Source organism: Oncorhynchus gorbuscha, linkage group LG20 (assembly GCF_021184085.1).
Source record: "Oncorhynchus gorbuscha isolate QuinsamMale2020 ecotype Even-year linkage group LG20, OgorEven_v1.0, whole genome shotgun sequence".
NCBI classification, from domain to species: Eukaryota; Metazoa; Chordata; class Actinopteri; order Salmoniformes; family Salmonidae; genus Oncorhynchus; species Oncorhynchus gorbuscha.
Window position 1 is genome coordinate 6,849,325 of NC_060192.1, and position 20,637 is coordinate 6,869,961.

Genomic DNA, 20,637 nt, shown 5'->3' on the forward strand with positions numbered 1-20,637 from the left:
TCACCTCCGAGTGCCGAAACCATTCATCCACCGCAGGAGCCTCGATATGGCTTTGATGCCAAGGTGCCAGGACCGGCTGATAACCTAGCACACACTGGAAAGGGGATAGGTTAGTGGAAGAGTGACAAAGGGAGTTTTGGGCCATCACCACCCAGGGGATGAAAACAAACCACTCCCCCAGCCGGTCCTGGCAATAGGACCGCAGAAACCTACCCACATCCTGGTTTACTCTCTCCACCTGCCCATTACTCTCGGGGTGAAAACCTGAGGTGAGGCTAACCGAGACCCCCAGGGGTTCCATTAATGCCCTCCAGACTTTAGATGTGAATTAGGGACCCCGATCAGAAACTATATCCTCAGGCATCCTGTAGTGCCGGAATACGTGGGTGAACAGGGCCTCGCAGTCTGTAGAGCCGTAGGGAGACCGGGCAAAGGAAGGAGATGGCAGGACTTAGAAAACTGATCCACAACGACTAGGATCGTGGTATTACCCTGTGACGGGGGAAGCTCCGTCACGAAATACACCGATAGGTGTGGCCACGGTCGTTGTGGAACGGGAAGCGGCTGTAATTTCCCTCTGGGCAGGTGTCTAGGTGCCTTGCACTGTGCGCACACCCTCACGTCCTTAGCTAAAGTGGGCCACCAGTACTTCCCAGCAAGACAGCGCACTGTCCGACCGATGCCAGGATGACCCGAGGAGGGTGACGTGTGGATCCAACAGATCAAACAATCGCGGACATCAAACGGAACGTACAGATGCCCAACTGGACACTGTGGGGGAGTGGGCTCTGCACGTGACGCCCGCTCGATGTCCGCATCCACCTCCCATACCACCGGTGCCACCAGGCAAGAAGCTGGAATTATGGGAGTGGGATCCGCCGACCGCTCCTCCGTGTCATACGTCCTGGACAGTGCGTCTGCCTTAACGTTCTGGGAACCTGGTCTGTAGGATAGAGTTGAAAACAAAGCAGGTGAAAAACATGGCCCACCTCGCCTGGTGAGTGTTCAGTCTCCGAGCTGCCCGAATGTACTCCAGATTGCGGTGGTCAGTCCAAATGAGGAAAAGGTGTTTAGCCCCTTCAAGCCAATGTCTCCACGCTTTCAGAGCTCTGACAACAGCCAACAGCTGAGCCTCTTTGAAAAGAAAGCGCAGGGGCGGAGCTTTAGTGGCATACCCGAGCACTGAGACAGCACAGCCCCAATTGCAGCCTCGGACGCATCAACCTTCACTATGAACGCTAAGGAGGAATCAGGATGAGCCAGCACGGGAGCCGAGGTAAACAGAGCCTTCAGTTGACAAAAAGCCCTGTCTGCCTCCGCTGACCACTGCTGGGAATGCTGGGAAAACTCAGGAAATGCTATATACAACCACATGTGTGCAACAGGGAGCTCTGGGTGAGGTGTCTGCCTAATCATCAAAATCAAATCAAATGTATTTGTCACATACACATGATTAGAAGATGTTAATGTGAGTGTAGCGAAATGCTTGTGCTTCTAGTTCCGACAATGCAGTAATAACCAACGAGTAATCTAACTAACAATTCCAAAACTACTACCTTATACACACAAGTGTAAAGGGATAAAGAATATGTACATAAAGATATATGAATGAGTGATGGTACAGAGCGGCATAGGCAAGATGCAGTAGATGGTATCGAGTACAGTATATACATATGAGATGAGTATGTAAACAAAGTGGCATAGTTTAAAGTGGCTAGTGATACATGTATTACATAAAGATGCAGTAGATGATATAGAGTACAGTATATACGTATACATATGAGGTGAATAATGTAGGGTATGTAAACATTATATTAAGTAGCATTGTTTAAAGTGGCTAGTGATATATTTTACATCAATTCCCATCAATTCCCATTATTAAAGTGGCTGGAGTTGAGTCAGTGTGTTGGCAGCAGCCACTCAATGTTAGTGGTGGCTGTTTAACAGTCTGATGGCCTTGAGATAGAAGCTGTTTTTCAGTCTCTTGGTCCCAGCTTTGATGCACCTGTACTGACCTCACCTTCTGGATGATAGCAGGGTGAACAGGCAGTGGCTCGGGTGGTTGTTGTCCTTGATGATCTTTATGGCCTTCCTGTGACATCGGGTGGTGTAGGTGTCCTGGAGGGCAGGTAGTTTGCCCCCGGTGATGCGTTGTGCAGACCTCACTACCTTCTGGAGAGCCTTACAGTTGTGGGCGGAGCAGTTGCCGTATCAGGTGGTGATACAGCCCGACAGGATGCTCTCGATTGTGCATCTGTAGAAGTTTGTGAGTGGTTTTGGTGACAAGCTGAATTTCTTCAGCCTCCTGAGGTTGAAGAGGCGCTGCTGCGCCTTCTTCACGATGCTGTCTGTGTGGGTGGACCAATTCAGTTTGTCTGTGATGTGTACACCGAGGAACATAAAACGTACTACCCTCTACACTACTGTCCCATTGATGGGGATAGGGGGGTGTTCCCTCTGCTGTTTCCTGAAGTCCACAATTATCTCCTTAGTCTTGTTGACGTTGAGTGTGAGGTTATTTTCCTGACACCACACTCCGAGGGCCCTCACCTCCTCCCTGTAGGCCGTCTCGTCGTTGTTGGTAATCAAGCCTACCATTGTTGTGAGAAAAAGTAATTTAGTCTGCCTGGGAGCAAGACATCCTGGTCCGTGACTGGGCTGGTTTTCTTTTTGTAATCCGTGATTGACTGTAGACCCTGCCACATACCTCTTGTGTCTGAGCCATTGAATTGTGAATCACTTTGTCTCTATACTGACGCTTAGCTTGTTTGATTGCCTTGCGGAGGGAATAGCTACACTGTTTTTATTCGGTCATGTTTCCGGTCACCTTGCCCTGATTAAAAGCAGTGGTTCGCGCTTTCAGTTTCACGCGAATGCTGCCATCAATCCACGGTTTCTGGTTTGGGAATGTTTTAATCGTTGCTATGGGAACGACATCTTCAACGCACGTTCTAACGAACTCGCTCACCGAATCAGCGTATTCGTCAATGTTGTTGTTTGACGCAATACGAAACATATCCCAGTCCACGTGATGGAAGCAGTCTTGGAGCGTGGAATCAGATTGGTCGGACCAGCGTTGAACAGACCTCAGTGCGGGAGCTTCTTGTTTTAGCTTCTGTCTGTAGGCAGGGAGCAACAAAATGGAGTCGTGGTCAGGTTGTCCGAAAGGAGGGCGATGGAGGGCCTTATATGCGTCGCGGAAGTTAGAATAGCAATGATCCAAGGTTTTACCAGCCCTGGTTGCGCAATCGATATGCTGATACAATTTAGGTGAGATGATCCACCAGTGCTCCGCCTGCCACCTCAATTACCTGGGAAACCCCCCCAGCACTGACCAGCAATGTGTCCTCTGCGGCCACAGTTGGTGCAGGGAACGGTCCCCCCTCCGGTCCCCCTCATAGCAGCACCTCCCAGCTCCATCTGGGTAGGATCAGAGGTGCTGGGGGATGGAACTGACGGACCCCGATCTGGACGTCTGCGGGATGCCAACAGTTTATCCAGCCGGATGGATAGGTCCACCAGCTGGTCCAGGTTCAGTGTGGTGTCCCTGCAGGCTAACTCCCTACGAACGTCCTCGCGTAAACTACACCTGTAGTGGTCGATCAGGGCCCACTCATTCCATCCCGCACCGGCGGCCAAGAGTTCTAAAATTCAGAGCGAACTCTTGAGCGCTCCTCATCCCTTGTCTTAAATGGAACAAGCGTTCGCCCGCCGCTCTCCCCTCAGGTGGATGATCGAAAACTGCCCGGAAGTGGGTGAAATCTTTGTAGTTGTCCAACTTCGGGCCTTCTCTTCCCCAGTTGGCGTTGGCCCAGACCAGTTCTTTTCCAGTCAGACAAGATATGAGGGTGCTCACTCTCTCGCGTCCTGAGGGGGCCGGCTGAACAGCTGCCATGTAGACCTCCAGCTAGAGTAGGAACCCCTGGCACCCGGCAGCCGTTCCATCATAATCTCCCGGGAGCGAGAGTCGAATCCCACTGGATCCTGATGAAGGAGGTGTGGACATCTGGGTCGGTTGTTGTGGGAGCTGGGAAGGTGCTGATGGGTGAACCGGAAAACCACTTCTCTCCCATCGGTCCATGGTTTGCAGCATGGCTGTACTGAGACTCTGTAACATGATCGTGTGCTGCTGAACATGCTCCTCCATTGGGAGAGGAGGACTGGCTGTACCTGCTGACTCCATTTGTGGCACGTTATTCTGTGAGGACGTTGGTGAATGGAAAAATGCAGAGTCAGGCGCAGGACACATATGAGTAATAGTCCAAAATGTACTCAAAAATAAGTAAGGTTCCAACAAGGAACAAACACAATAATCCAGAGCACTAACAACGAGAACCCACATGACAAACAATAACGCACAAAACAGAGAGGGAAGTCAGAGGGTTAAATAAGGAACATAATTCATGGAATGGAAACCAGGTGTGTATGATCAAGACAAAACTAAATGAAACATGGATCGGTGGTGTCTAGAAAGCCGGTGACGTCGAACGCCGCCCGAAGAAGGAGAGGGACCAACTTCGGCCAAAGTCGTGACACCGACACTCTCTCATCTTAACTCCTCCATATTTACTGGATTGGTTGAACAGTGCAGAAGAGAACCTCTCTCGACAGTTTTTTTTTCTTCTCATCAAGACCAGTATCAAGGCTGGGGGAGATAGAGTTTCATGTGTTTCTTTTACGCCTGATACATTAGGTTAAACCGATCACCTTTTGGATTAGTGCATAGTGGCAAGAAGTGACAATCACACAACACCTTTTTTTTAACTAGACAAGTCAGTTAAGAACAAGTTCTTATTTTCAACGACATCCTAGGAAGAGTGGGTCAGCTGCCTTTTTCAGGGGCAGAATGACAGATGTTTACCTCGCCAGCTCTGGGATTCGATGTTGCAACCTTTCGGCCATTGCTCTAACCACTAGGCTAACTACTACACGGATGACCCAAAAAAATACTCTCTGTCTGGCTACCACACATAAGCTACTTTCTGTCACTAAAACCAAAAATGAAAGTAAATTCTATAAAAACGAAATAGAAATGTTTATATAAAACTCAATAACACTCGTAAAGTGAATCTAAAAATGAACTTCAACTGAATTTCAAACAAAAAATGTTAAAACAAATAAAAAAATAAAAACTAATATAAAACACAAAACTATGATAACCTTGATACACACACAGCCTCGTGCCAGTTAGGACCTGTTCTTGTCCTTGTTTCCTCCCCAAGGGCGTGTACATGACAGTATCTACACTATGATGGGCAAAAGGAGGGTAAACTGTGATGCAAAAACATTGGTCATTAAAACTGTGTTTACCCTTCACTACACCACTGAAGGTGTGTGTGTGTGTGTGTGTGTGTGTGTGTGTGTGTGTGTGTGTGTGTGTGTGTGTGTGTGTGTGTGTGTGTGTGTGTGTGTGTGTGTGTGTGTGTGTGTGTGTGTGTGTGTGTGTGTGTGTGTGTGTGTGTGTGTGTGTGTGACATTAGAACAGACCTCAGGGGGGGAAACACTGCCTTTATCTGACTTCCTGACATACTATTTCTCAATATGACCACAACTACTACACTGATGAGAAGGAAAAATACTCTCTCTCTCTGGGTATCTCTCTTCTCTCTCTCTCTCTCTCTCTCTCTCTCTCTCTCTCTCTCTCTCTCTGGGTATCTCTCTTTCTCTCTCTCTCTCTCTCTCTGGGTATCTCTTCCTCTCTCTCTCTCTCTCTCTGGGTATATCTCTTTCTCTCTCTCTCTCTCTCTCTCTCTCTCTGGGTATATATCTTTCTCTCTCTCTCTGGGTATATCTCTTTCTCTCTCTCTCTCTCTCTCTCTCTGGGTATCTCTCTTTCTCTCTCTCTCTCTCTCTCTCTCTGGGTATCTCTCTTTCTCTCTCTCTCTCTCTCTCTCTCTGGGTATCTCTCTTCCTCTCTCTCTCTCTCTCTCTCTCTCTCTCTGGGTATATCTCTTTCTCTCTCTCTCTCTCTCTCTCTCTCTCTGGGTATATCTCTTTCTCTCTCTCTCTCTCTCTCTCTCTCTCTCTCTCTCTCTCTGGGTGTCTCTCTCTCGGTCTCTCTCTGGGGGTATCTCTCTCTGTCTCTCTGGGTATCTCTCTCTCTCTCTGGGTATCTCTCTCTCTCTCTGGGTATCTGGGTCAGGGTGGTGACTAAGATAATGAAGTTCTAGCAAAGAATGGGACTGGACTTCACATCCCTTACAAAAAACACACAAAAGAATTACATGAGAAAAGATCAAGTGGCAAAAATGTATGTATTCTGACACTTGTGAAGATTCAAATACATTTTTCTCAATTGAACAAATTACTTGAGAAATGTTCACGAGTCAGACACATGGTTTTCCATAGATTATGTATTTTTGATGTTTTCAGTGCTTTCAGACAAAGCGAGAAGAAAAAAATTGTGCACTAAAATTTTAAAAAGTTAGGTTGAGTTTAGGGCTGTTGCGGTGATGATATTACCACCACACCGGCAGTCATGAGATCAGTAAAATTCCACGTGCCTGTTTAATCACGCTAACTAGGCTTCTCCAAGCTTTGATGCTGCTGATGGTCATTAGTAACCTACGAAACTTGCTAACTGCCTGGTACTCAGCACTCTATTGTGACTTGTGAATGATGCCCAACGTAAGGCAAGAAACAATGCCTTTTTTTTGCTTTTTCAAATCATAGTCGCACACCTCATGTACTGTAGCCTAGCCCAAAGGCCTATATGTTTTGATAAGGTTTGTATCACAAATAAAGTGGCTAAATAACTTTTTAAAATGAAGCACATTAATTGGCTTTACAAGAGGTGTTCTTTCATAAACAGTCATATAACAGACAGTCGTGGCCAAAGGTTTTGAGAATGAAACTAATATTAATTTTCACAAAGTCTGCTGCCTCCGTTTGTATGATGGCAATTTGCATATACTCCAGAATGTTATGGAGATTGATCCGGTGAATTGCAATTAATTTCTAAGTCCCTCTTTGCCATGCAAATGAACTGAATCCCCCCCCAAAACATTTCCATTGCATTTCAGCCCTACCACAAAAGGACCAGCTGACATCATGTCAGCGATTCTCTCGTTAACACAGGTGTGAGTGTTGACGAGGACAAGGCTGGAGATCACTCTGTCATGGTGATTGATTTCAAATAACAGACTGGAAGCTTCAAAAGGAGGGTGGTGCTTGGAATCATTGTTCTTCCTCTGTCAAACATGGTTACCTGCAAGGAAACACATGCCGTCATCATTGCTTTGCACAAAAAGGGCTTCACAGGCTTGCTGCCAGTAAGATTGCACCTAAATCAATCATTTATCGGATCATCAAGAACTTCAAGGAGAACAGCTCAATTGTTGTGAAGGCTTCAGAGCGCCTAAGAAAGTCCAGCAAGTGCCAGGACCGTCTCCTAAAGTTGATTCAGCTGCGGGATCGGGGCGCCACCAGTACAGAGGTTGCTCAGGAATGGCAGCAGGCAGGTGTGAGTGCATCTGCACGCACAGTGAGGTGAAGACTTTTGGAGGATGACCTGGTGTCAAGAAGCGCAGCAAAGAAGCCACTTCTTTCCAGCAAAAACATCAGGGACAGACTGATATTCTGCAGAAGGTACAGGGATTGGACTGCTGAGGACTGGGGTAAAGTCATTTTCCCTGACGAATCCCCTTTCCGATTGTTTGGAGCATCCGGGAAAAAGCTTGTACAGAGAAGACAAGGTGAGCGCCACCATCAGTCCTGTGTCATGACAACAGTAAAGCATCCTGAGACCATTCATGTGTGTTGATGTTTCTCAGCCAAGGGAGTGAACACAGCCATGAATAAAGAATGGTACCAACACATCCTCCGAGAGCAACTTCTCCCAACCATCCAGGAACAGTTTGGTGATGAACAATGCCTTTTCCAGCATGATGGAGCACCTTGCCATAAGGCAAAAGTGATAGCTAAGTGGCTCTGGGAACAAAACATTGATATTTTGGGTCCATGGCCAGGAAAATCCCCAGACCTTAATCCCAATGAGAACTTGTGGTCAATCCTCAAGAGGCGGGTGGACAAACAAAATCCCACAAATTCTGACCAACTCCAAGCATTGATTATGCAAGAATGGGCTGCCATCAGTCAGGATGTGGCCCAGAAGCTAATTGACAGCATGCCATGGTGGATTGCAGAGGTCTTGAAATAGAATGGTCAACACTGCAAATATTGACTCTTTGCATCAACTTCATGTAATTGTCAATAAAAGCCTTTGACACTTATGAAATGCTTGTAATTATACTTCAGTATTCCATAGTAACATCTGACAAAAATATCTAAAGACACTGAAGCAGCAAACATTGTGGAAATAAATATGTGTGTCATTCTCAAAACCTTTGGCCACGACTGTAGAGCCTAACTCGCATACAGAAGCGGCTCGTGAGTTTCAAGTTATAGCAAGATCATTTTCACCATAAAAATGCACCTTTATAATAAAAGCATTACATGCATGATCGCATTTGCGGTGACTTTTGATGATGGTGTTTGCCCTATAGCCTACTGCCCGTGTACGCATTGCTGTGCTTACAATGTCAAGAAATAGCCTAATAGTTTATAAACATTTTAAGCTAAGTGTTCTGATCTGTTGTGTCAGTCACATTGCGTAAAAATGTTTTTTGATGCTAGTGGTTGTATTTTTGGAATATGTTTGGAATATTTATTTCTCGCACAAAATATAATAGGTTAACTTTTGTACTATGGAGGATAGTAGATTGACATATGCTACTGTTATTGCTGTTTGTTAGGCCTACTCATCTTGTTGGCTGACGAAAAGTAAATGTGGACAATTCTTCCAATATCTTCAATAGGCACCTTGGAATTGGATAAGGACGTGGGCAGTCGCGTCCCCGATGTGACTGTCTTCACTTGTAGCCTGTCACTTGTAGCCTGTGAGAAAGACCCAATCACCTGAGGGAGAGCCATGTGAGTGAGAGGTGCTTCGGAGCACAGCACTCGGGGAGAAGGGCACAACTCATGGAGAAGGGCACAACGCAGCACTCCGAGCCAAGGGCACAAGAGTGGCCGCAAAAGGCATGGATTTTGTTTAGGGAGCATTACGGCCACACTAAGGGGATGCCGCTGGGAAATTCAAGGCATTATCAAGTGCTTGTCAAATTGTGATTGAGAGACTGATGAATTGTCTACAGCATGCACAAAAAACAAAGTAGAGTTCTTGCCTTTAAAGTTACTTTTTTCAAACCATCATTAGAGTCGCATGATGTAGCCTTACAATATATTAAAAAATCAAAACATATAGCCCAATGTTTGTAGAACAACTAAAGTTACATTAATAACTCTAAATTATGCATATAGGAGGACCTATTTCTTTGTTAACCGCTCAACACAGAATAGCCGCATGTGCAACACTCCCTCAAATCGTTTGGAGAAAATATACTTTCTTTCTATTTAATTCAGCTTTGTTCAATTGTATTCTTCATACTATAAAATAACGCCACGGAAATCTAAGCAAAACTAGTGTTGCCCACAGCCACTTGGCACAGCCAGATCAGAACCTAATATAAGCACAACTCAGAGTATGCTATTCTGTTCTTCTGAAATATACTACATTTTCTTCATATCATGTTTCTTTAGACCCGTCTAAAGTAAATAATGGATTTATTGCGAAGGTGTAGGATATATTACATAGACTTATTAGACTTTTCAAAATGTAGATGTTCCAAAGGTCTGCATCAGTAGCTTATAGGAAGCCAGGGAGATGATGAATGTGTTTATGTGAATTAACGGTCAATTACCGTGAGACCGACAGTTATTTGCTTGACAATCACCGGCTGAAAAAGAATTGTGACCTCCAAAGCCCTACTTGAGTTAATTAAATAACTCTGACAGCGCTCATTTTAACATGTTAAAAAGGATCAATAAAAACAATTGGAGCGCTAACTTCTCTGTTCCAACGATTGCTGACCAACGTATGAATAAGAGAAGTGTGCACCTGCAGCAGTAACACTCCGAATGGATGGCTCAGAAATATGACAAAATATTTTGAACACACTTAAATTATTATACTCAGTTAGGCTTATTTACCTTTCTACGGATTTAGCAATTCCATATGTGTAAACATAGCTTGTGCAACATGTTAATAGCAAACTTTTCACATGTGAAGAGAATAACTCCATTTCACCACCACATTTGAACCTTCAATTCCACATATGAAAGTAAAATGTTCACGTTTCTTACGTGAAAACGCACATTTGATTTCCACGTGATATATTTTCACATGTGAAAATTAAATTCCATGTGTGAAAGTGAGATGTTCACATGTGGAGTTTTCTTGCATATGAAACTGAAAATGTTATTTCCACGTAATAGATTTTCAATTCCACATGTGAACTTGAGATTTTCACATGAAAAAGTTTGTCACGTGTAAAACTACACATCCTCACATGTGAGGTGAGAACATGTTTTTCCTCTCACGTGAAAAGTTGGTGTTAAAATGTAATACATGTGAAAATATGGTTTCATATGTAAATAAGCTGTGATTTCACATGTGAAACTGAAAATGTGAAGTGTTTTTTTTTTATAACTAAAGCCCTTCTCGGATATGTACTCTTGGGCAAAGACAGTACGGTGTCAAGATAAAACTGCTTCTCCAATAGAAATCTGCGATCACACTTGTAGGCGATGTCATGGCAATGTTGGCTAGCTACTAAGCTCATCTGTAAAAAAATGTCAATGGGTCTGATGGTCGTCTCGAGCCGAACTGCGAATGTGCAGGCCATCAAATCAAAGGCAGTCTTTCGATATAAAGTTGTTTTTGACTAAAATGAAAGTGTGTCAGATTGTCAATCTCGCGAGCTTGGAGTAATAACAAGTTCAACTACTTAAGACATTGACTCTTAAGGATGTTTAACTTTTCTCATGAACTTCTCTAACCCCAAATCCCAGCCTGGTTTGATTGGTCTGCTTAGCAAGCGTCCCCGCAATGTTGCGCCTCTTGGTTTAGGAACTCTATGGCTAGGCCTTTCTCTATGTGTTTGTGTGTGGGTGGGTGCGTTTGTGCATGCGTGTGATTGGGAATGGTTCACCAGCACACTTTAAAAAAAATCTTTGTCACTCTATCCCGCAGTGCCCATTACAGTATTGCCATAATATACTGAGTATGACCTAACCCTGAGAATCAGAAAGATGTGTAGGGAAGGAGAGGGATGAATAGATGGAAATAAATAAATTACTCTAAGAGGTTGTCAGTTGGATAGGCTCTCTACGAGGTTTTGTATATCTTACCTATTATATGAACATCCTTTTTTTTGACTGAAATAGAGTTCCTTCAAGATTGCTCTGATGTCCCAAAAACAAAACAAAAAAAATGGATATGAAACATTTAAGTTGGACCTATTTGAAAATATTTACATTGGTTAGTCCAAAATTGCTTTTGAATTCTGTCATGGAAATACATGTATTTCCTATTACCAAGTAATTTATGGTTTCTATGCCTTTAGTTTTCCATGTGGGCCAACTTATCGGTGAATTCTGAAAAGTTATCCAGCGATAGTTCCATTAGGTTGTGTTTTAAGGAAGTGACATTGGTTCTTGTAGAATACGTTTCATTTCCTTCCATATTGTTATACTATGAAGTTGTTAATGTTCTTAAACTTATCCTTAAAAAATATACACATAAAAAAGTTTCTGGGGATGGGCATGCAGATCTTCAAGATGTAACCATTATTCCTCATTAGTGCATTTAACTATATTTTATTTGATTTATCTGTTATTTTAAACGTTGCAAGTAAAAGTACATGTCACAAGTACATGATTGGTGAGTTGATACAATTCCAAGTCTGGAAGGTTATAACCACCCTCTCTAAAAGTTTCCTTTTTATAATATGAGTTGTATTTGCCCATACAAAGTTGGTTATAACGGAGCATACTTTTTTAAAAGAATGTCTTCAGTGGGGTAATTGGTATTACCGAGAATAAATATAACAACTTTGGGATCCATGCCATTCTGAAGAGTTTTATTCTACCTGTAAGACTTATGGGAATATTGTTCCATTTAATTAGATCTGATGATTTTATACTGTTAAGAAATGGGATAAAGTTATCATTATATATTTATGGTTTCTTGTCACTTATTAAGCATCCTAAGAATTTGATATTTTTTGTGGTACACTTAGTAATGCTGTAGATCATGAGTTAATATTTTTCTTTTCCCTATTGCCATTATTTCATTGCTTTCCACATTCATTGTAAATCAAATCCAAATAAAATTTTATTTGTCACATACACATGGTTAGCAGATGTTAATGCGAGTGTAGCGAAATGCTTGTGCTTCTAGTTCCGACAATGCAGTGATAACCAACAAGTAATCTAACTAACAATTCCAAAACTACTGTCTTATACACAGTGTAAGGGGATAAAGAATATGTACATAAGGATATATGAATGAGTGATGGTACAGGGCAGCATACAGTAGATGGTATCGAGTACAGTATATACATATGAGATGAGTATGTAGACAAAGTAAACAAAGTGGCATAGTTAAAGTGGCTAGTGATACATGTATTACATAAGGATGCAGTCGATGATATAGAGTACAGTATATACGTATGCATATGAGATGAATAATGTAGGGTAAGTAACATTATATAAGGTAGCACTGTTTAAAGTGGCTAGTGATATATTTACATCATTTCCCATCAATACCCATTATTAAAGTGGCTGGAGTTGGGTCAGTGTCAATGACAGTGTGTTGGCAGCAGCCACTCAATGTTAGTGGTGGCTGTTTAACAGCCTGATGGCCTTGAGATAGAAGCTGTTTTTCAGTCTCTCGGTCCCAGCTTTGATGCACATGTACTGACCTCGCCTTCTGGATGATAGCGGGGTGAACAGGCAGTGGCTCAGGTGGTTGATGTCCTTGATGATCTTTATGGCCTTCCTGTAACATCGGGTGGTGTAGGTGTCCTGGAGGGCAGGTAGTTTGCCCCCGGTGATGCGTTGTGCAGACCTCACTACCCTCTGGAGAGCCTTGCGGTTGAGGGCGGAGCAGTTGCCGTACCAGGCGGTGATACAGCCCGCCAGGATGCTCTCGCTTGTGCATCTGTAGAAGTTTGTGAGTGCTTTTGGTGACAAGCCGAATTTCTTCAGCCTCCTGAGGTTGAAGAGGCGCTGCTGCGCCTTCTTCACGACGCTGTCAGTGTGAGTGGACCAATTCAGTTTGTCTGTGATGTGTATGCCGAGGAACTTAAAACTAGCTACCCTCTCCACTACTGTTCCATCGATGTGGATAGGGGGGTGTTCCCTCTGCTGTTTCCTGAAGTCCACAATCATCTCTTTAGTTTTGTTGACGTTGAGTGTGAGGTTATTTTCCTGACACCACACTCCGAGGGCCCTCACCTCCTCCCTGTAGGCCGTCTCGTCATTGTTGGTAATCAAGCCTACCACTGTTGTGTCGTCCGCAAACTTGATGATTGAGTTGGAGGCGTGCGTGGCCACGCAGTCGTGGGTGAACAGGGAGTACAGGAGAGGGCTCAGAACGCACCCTTGTGGGGCCCCCGTGTTGAGGATCAGCGGGGAGGAGATGTTGTTGCCTACCCTCACCACCTGGGGGCGGCCCGTCAGGAAGTCCAGTACCCAGTTGCACAGGGCGGGGTTGAGACCCAGGGTCTCGAGCTTGATGACGAGCTTGGAGGGTACTATGGTGTTGAATGCCGAGCTGTAGTTGATGAGCAGCATTCTCACATAGGTATTCCTCTTGTCCAGGTGGGTTAGGGCAGTGTGCAGTGTGGTTGAGATTGCGTCGTCTGTGGACCTATTTGGGCGGTAAGCAAATTGGAGTGGGTCTAGGATGTCAGGTAGGGTGGAGGTGATATGGTCGTTGACTAGTCTCTCAAAGCACTTCATGATGACGGAAGTGAGTGCTACGGGGCGGTAGTCGTTTAGCTCAGTTACCTTAGCTTTCTTGGGAACAGGAACAATGGTGGCCCTCTTGAAGCATGTGGGAACAGCAGACTGGTATAGGGATTGATTGAATATGTCCGTAAACACACCGGCCAGCTGGTCTGCTCATGCTCTGAGGTCGCGGCTGGGGATGCCGTCTGGGCCTGCAGCCTTGCGAGGGTTAACACGTTTAAATGTCTTACTCACCTCGGCTGCAGTGAAGGAGAGACTGCATGTTTTCGTTGCAGGCCGTGTCAGTGGCACTGTATTGTCCTCAAAGCGGGCCAAAAAGTTATTTAGTCTGCCTGGGAGCAAGACATCCTGGTCCGTGACTGGGCTGGGTTTCTTCTTGTAGTCCGTGATTGACTGTAGACCCTGCCACATGCCTCTTGTGTGTGAGCCGTTGAATTGAGATTCTACTTTGTCTCTGTACTGACGCTTAGCTTGTTTAATAGCCTTGCGGAGGGAATAGCTGCATTGTTTATATTCGGTCATGTTACCAGGCACCTTGCCCTGATTAAAAGCAGTGGTTCGCGCTTTCAGTTTCACGCGAATGCTGCCATCAATCCACGGTTTCTGGTTAGGGAATGTTTTTATCGTTGCTATGGGAACGACATCTTCAACGCACATTCTAACGAACTCGCACACCGATTCAGCGTATTCGTCAATATTTTTATGTGACGCAATACGAAACATGTCCCAGTCCACGTGATGGAAGCAGTCTTGGAGTGTGGAGTCAGCTTGGTCAGACCAGCGTTGGACAGTCCTCAGCGTGGGATCCTCTTGTTTAAGTTTCTGTCTGCAGGCAGAGATCAACAAAATGGAGTCGTGGTCAGCTTTTCCGAAAGGGGTGCGGGGCAGGGCCTTATATGCGTTGCGGAAGTTAGAGTAACAATGATCCAAGGTTTTACCACCCCTGGTTGCGCAATCGATATGCTGATAAAATTTAGGGAGTCTTGTTTTCAGATTAGCTTTGTTAAAATCCCCAGCTACAATGAATGCAGCCTCCGGATATGTGGTTTCCAGTTTGCAAAGAGTTAAATAAAGTTCGTTCAGAGCCATCGATGTATCTGCTTGGGGGGGGATATATACGGCTGTGATTATAATCTTAGAGAATTCTCTTGGTTGATAATGCGGTCTACATTTGATTGTGAGGAATTCTAAATCAGGTGAACAGAAGGATTTGAGTTCCTGTATGTTTCTTTCATCACACCATGTCTCGTTAGTCATGAGGCATACGCCCCCGCCACTCTTCTTACCAGAAAGATGTTTGTTTCTGTCGGCGCGATGCGTGGAGTAACCCGTTGGCTGCACCGCCCCGGATAGCGTCTTCCCAGTGAGCCATGTTTCCGTGAAGCAGAGGACGTTACAGTCTCTGGTGTCCCTCTGGAATGCTACCCTTGCTCGGATTTCATCAACCTTGTTGTCAAGAGACTGGACATTGGCAAGAAGAATGCTAGGGAGTGGTGCGCAATGTGCCCGTGTCCTGAGTCTGACCAGAAGACCACTACGTTTCCCTCTTTTACGAAGTCATTTTTTTTGGGGGTCGCTGCATGGAATCAATTCCGTTGACCTGTTTGTAAGGCAGAACACAGGATCGGCGTCGCGGAAAACATATTCTTGGTCGTACTGATGGTGAGTTGACACTGATGTTATATTCAGTAGTTCTTCTCGACTGTATGTAATGAAACCTAAGATGACCTGGGGTACTAATGTAAGAAATAACACGTAAAAAAAAATAAAAAACTGCATAGTTTCCTAGGAACGCGAAGCGAGGCGGCCATCTCTGTCGGCGCCGGAAGAGAGCATATACCCTGAGAATAAGTATTTTGAAATTATTTTTTAGCAAGGAGGGCATTGAGTTTTCAATTATTGTTCAGGTATATCAGAAGATCATCTGAAAAGAAAGTTTAGTTTATATTCATGTTTACTAATACTGATACTAGTTAGTTTTGGGTCCTGTCTAATTCTTTCTGCAAGTGGTTCATTTGCCAGTGCAAACAGGAGGGGAAAAGAGGACATCCCTGTCTTGTACCCCTTTCTAAAGCAATTTCATCAGATAATGTATTGTTTGTGTATATTTTTGCTTTAGGACATTTATATTATATTTTTATGAAATGTATTATTTCAGCTGGAAAGTTGAAGGCTTCCAAAGTGTTGAATATAAATTCAATACAGTCAAAAGCCTTTTTGGCATCAAAAGCCTTTTTGGCATCTATTTGTTTGTAAATGTCTATTTTTAATAAACCCTGTTTGATTGATATGTATCAAGTCTGGGACGACATTTGCCATTCTATTGCTTATGAGCTTTATGGTTATTTTATTGTCACTGTTGTTTATTTGCGATTTATATAGATTTTCATATAAGCTTTTAAAATGTCATTAATCTCATATATGTTTCTAATTGATGCATTTGTAACTTTAAAAATTATAACTGATTTGGAATGTATTCGTTTTCTGAGGACTGCGAGATGTTTACCAGGTTTATTTGTCATTAAATAGTATGCTTTATTTGAGTTTAACCTGCAGTTGTTGTCGCTCTTCCAAAGTAAAAGATCATATTCCTGCTTAAGTTCAGACATTTTCTTTTTTTATTTACCCTGTAAAGGACATCCCGGCCAGCCAATCCCTTATGAGCTTTTTCTAAAATAGTGATTTATTTTTCTTTAATTTTAATTTCTAACTCCGATTTAAATTTTGCAGAGTACGAGATGTGGAATCTCAATTCAATGGCTCAGACATAAGAGGCATGTGGCAGGGTCTACAGTCAATCACGGACTACAAGATGAAATCCAGCCCAGTCACGGACCAGGATGTCTTGCTCCCAGGCAGACTAAATAACTTTTTTGCCCGCTTTGAGGACAATACAGTGCCACTGACACGGCCTGCAACGGAAACATGCGGTCGCTCCTTCACTGCAGCCGAGGTGAGTAAGACATTTAAACGTGTTAACCCTCGCAAGGCTGCAGGCCCAGACGGCATCCCCAGCCGCGCCCTCAGAGCATGCGCAGACCAGCTGGCCGGTGTGTTTACGGACATATTCAATCAATCCCTATACCAGTCTGCTGTTCCCACATGCTTCAAGAGGGCCACCATTGTTCCTGTTCCCAAGAAAGCTAAGGTAACTGAGCTAAACGACTACCGCCCCGTAGCACTCACTTCCGTCATCATGAAGTGCTTTGAGAGACTAGTCAAGGACCATATCACCTCCACCCTACCTGACACCCTAGACCCACTCCAATTTGCTTACCGCCCAAATAGGTCCACAGACGATGCAATCTCAACCACACTGCACACTGCCTTAACCCACCTGGACAAGAGGAATACCTATGTGAGAATGCTGTTCATCGACTACAGCTCGGCATTCAACACCATAGTACCCTCCAAGCTCGTCATCAAGCTCGAGACCCTGGGTCTCGACCCCGCCCTGTGCAACTGGGTACTGGACTTCCTGACGGGCCGCCCCCAGGTGGTGAGGGTAGGCAACAACATCTCCTCCCCGCTGATCCTCAACACGGGGGCCCCACAAGGGTGCGTTCTGAGCCCTCTCCTGTACTCCCTGTTCACCCACGACTGCGTGGCCACACACGCCCCCAACTCAATCATCAAGTTTGCGGACGACACAACAGTGGTAGGCTTGATTACCAACAACTACGAGACGGCCTACAGGGAGGAGGTGAGGGCCCTCGGAGTGTGGTGTCAGGAAAATAACCTCACACTCAACGTCAACAAAACTAAGGAGATGATTGTGGACTTCAGGAAACAGCAGAGGGAACACCCCCCTATCCACATCGATGGAACAGTAGTGGAGAGGGTAGCTAGTTTTAAGTTCCTCGGCATACACATCACAGACAAACTGAATTGGTCCACTCACACTGACAGCGTCGTGAAGAAGGCGCAGCAGCGCCTATTCAACCTCAGGAGGCTGAAGAAATTCGGCTTGTCACCAAAAGCACTCACAAACTTCTACAGATGCACAATCGAGAGCATCCTGGCGGGCTGTATCACCGCCTGGTACGGCAACTGCTCCGCCCTCAACCGTAAGGCTCTCCAGAGGGTAGTGAGGACTGCACAACGCATCACCGGGGGCAAACTACCTGCCCTCCAGGACACCTACACCACCCGTTGTTACAGGAAGGCCATAAAGATCATCAAGGACATCAACCACCTGAGCCACTGCCTGTTCACCCCGCTATCATCCAGAAGGCGAGGTCAGTACAGGTGCATCAAAGCTGGGACCGAGAGACTGAAAAACAGCTTCTATCTCAAGGCCATCAGACTGTTAAACAGCCACCACTAACACTGAGTGGCTGCTGCCAACACACTGTCATTGACACTGACCCAACTCCAGCCATTTTAATAATGGGAATTGATGGGAAATGATGTAAATATATCACTAGCCACTTTAAACAATGCTACCTTATATAATGTTACTTACCCTACATTATTCATCTCATATGCATATGTATATACTGTACTCTACATCATCGACTGCATCCTTATGTAACACATGTATCACTAGCCACTTTAACTATGCCACTTTGTTCACTTTGTCTACACACTCATCTCATATGTATATACTGTACTCGATACCATCTACTGTATGCTGCTCTGTACCATCACTCATTCATATATCCTTATGTACATGTTCCTTATCCCCTTACACTGTGTATAAGACAGTAGTTTTGGAATTGTTAGTTAGATTACTTGTTGGTTATCACTGCATTGTCGGAACTAGAAGCACAAGCATTTCGCTACACTCGCATTAACATCTGCTAACCATGTGTATGTGACAAATAAAATTTGATTGGATTTGATTTTGATTTGAGATTACCATTCCCCTAATGGATGCCTTAAAAGCGTCCCAGATTATATTGCTTTTCTCTGCTCTTTATGTCTACATTTTTTGTTTTATATTTTGAAGATTCTCTCTGTTCATTCTCCATGTTCCGTCGCCAACTTTATTTTCTGTTGGTATAATTAAGTATGACACTGTCCTGATCTAATATGGCCAGCTGTTTTTAGTCACAACTTTCGTGTTTTAACGTACTGTATGTGTTTGTAGTTTTGTTTAATGTTGTGTTAGTGTATGTAAGTTGTTTTGTCTGAAATGTTGTTCCCCCTGCTGCTATTGGACCAGGTCTCTCTTGGAAAAGAGATGTTATCTCAATGACAAAAACCTGTATAAATAAAGGTTATAACAAATTATAATAAAAATTATATAATAAAAAATCGCCAGCAAAATCTGTAAATTTAAGGTAGAGATATCAGTTTCTAATTTAAGGCCTATGTTGGCCTTCCGCATCTGCGGTGAAGGTGGCCGAGCTACAACGGTGTGTGTCGGACTCCTCTGAAGACAGTAACACTGATGTGCCCACCTCTGTCTGTAGCGTCCGAACCGTTTGAGCTACAAACTCATCTGAAGGAAACCCATAGAAACGAATGGAAGTATGGAAGTAGTTTTGTGCCAACAAAAATAAGGTGTTAAATATGTGTCCCAAATTTTTCTTAATATTTTCTGAGCTTTCTTATACTGTATCTCCTGGATATAGGACAGACACCTCAGAACCTTATTCCTTATGATAAAAAAAAACGAAATGTTTTCTCTCCAATTGGTAGTTAGTCCCATCGCTGCAATCGTACGGACTCAGGAGAGGCGAAGGTCATGCGTCCTCCGAAATACAACCTTGCCAAGCGGCACTGCTTCTTGACACACTGCTCAGTTAACCAGGAAGCCAGGCCCAACAATGTTTCAGAGGAAACACTGTTACAACGGGCGACTGTGTCAGCATACATACGCCCGGCCCGCCACAGGAGTCACTAGAGTGTGATGGGACAAGGACATCCCTGCCAGCCAAACCCTCCCCTAACCCAGACGACGCTGGGCCAACTGTGCGTTGTCTCATGGGTCTCCAGGGTCATGGCCGCCTGCGTCATAGCCCGGGATCGATCTCGGATCTGTAGTGACGGCTTAAGCACTCCAGTGCCTTAAACCGCTGCGCCACTCAGGAGGTCCCCTGTGACACATTTTTTGACTGTCTTTTTTTGCCATTTATGAATGTGTTATACAATGCGTTTCTATGGGCTACAGTAGTAAAGGCAAAATTCAATATTTGATCATAAAATAAAATGTGGGAAACTCAAAGGGCTCCTTAAATTCCAAATCAAACAGCTAAATAATCTGTGGTATTACCATTTTAAAACAATTCCATATGTTAGTTTAGTACCCTTATTAAAAACTATATATATATTTTTTGTTGTGAATTCTTGAAATCTTGTCCACATTCTGATTGTGGCCACATTTTCCAAAATATGTCTACACATGGTAATAAAATGTGTCTCGCATCCATCCATTGTGTCCGTTTTGTGAGCAGATTTCCTGTTCCCTCCCCTTTATGCTAACTTTTTGACAGATATTTTTTTTTAAATAATATGTATTTATTTATTTTAAGACACATATTGATGCCATAACTCAATGGTGCCATTTTAGAAGGTAGGATCATGATTTAAACGGTTTCACTGTCCAGATCTGTCTACACTTAAGATTTCCAGACACGGCCTTTTAATCGTTTACACCCGTTTGAAAATGTGGGCACAAACAGAATGTGGATCAAATCAGGACAAAGCCAAAGGATGCATGATAGAAAATGGGGCTAGAGGGGTGAAGAGCGAACATGGATGGATAGAGATCAGATTAGATGTAGTGTCAGAGATTAAACTACAGAATCTGTCCAG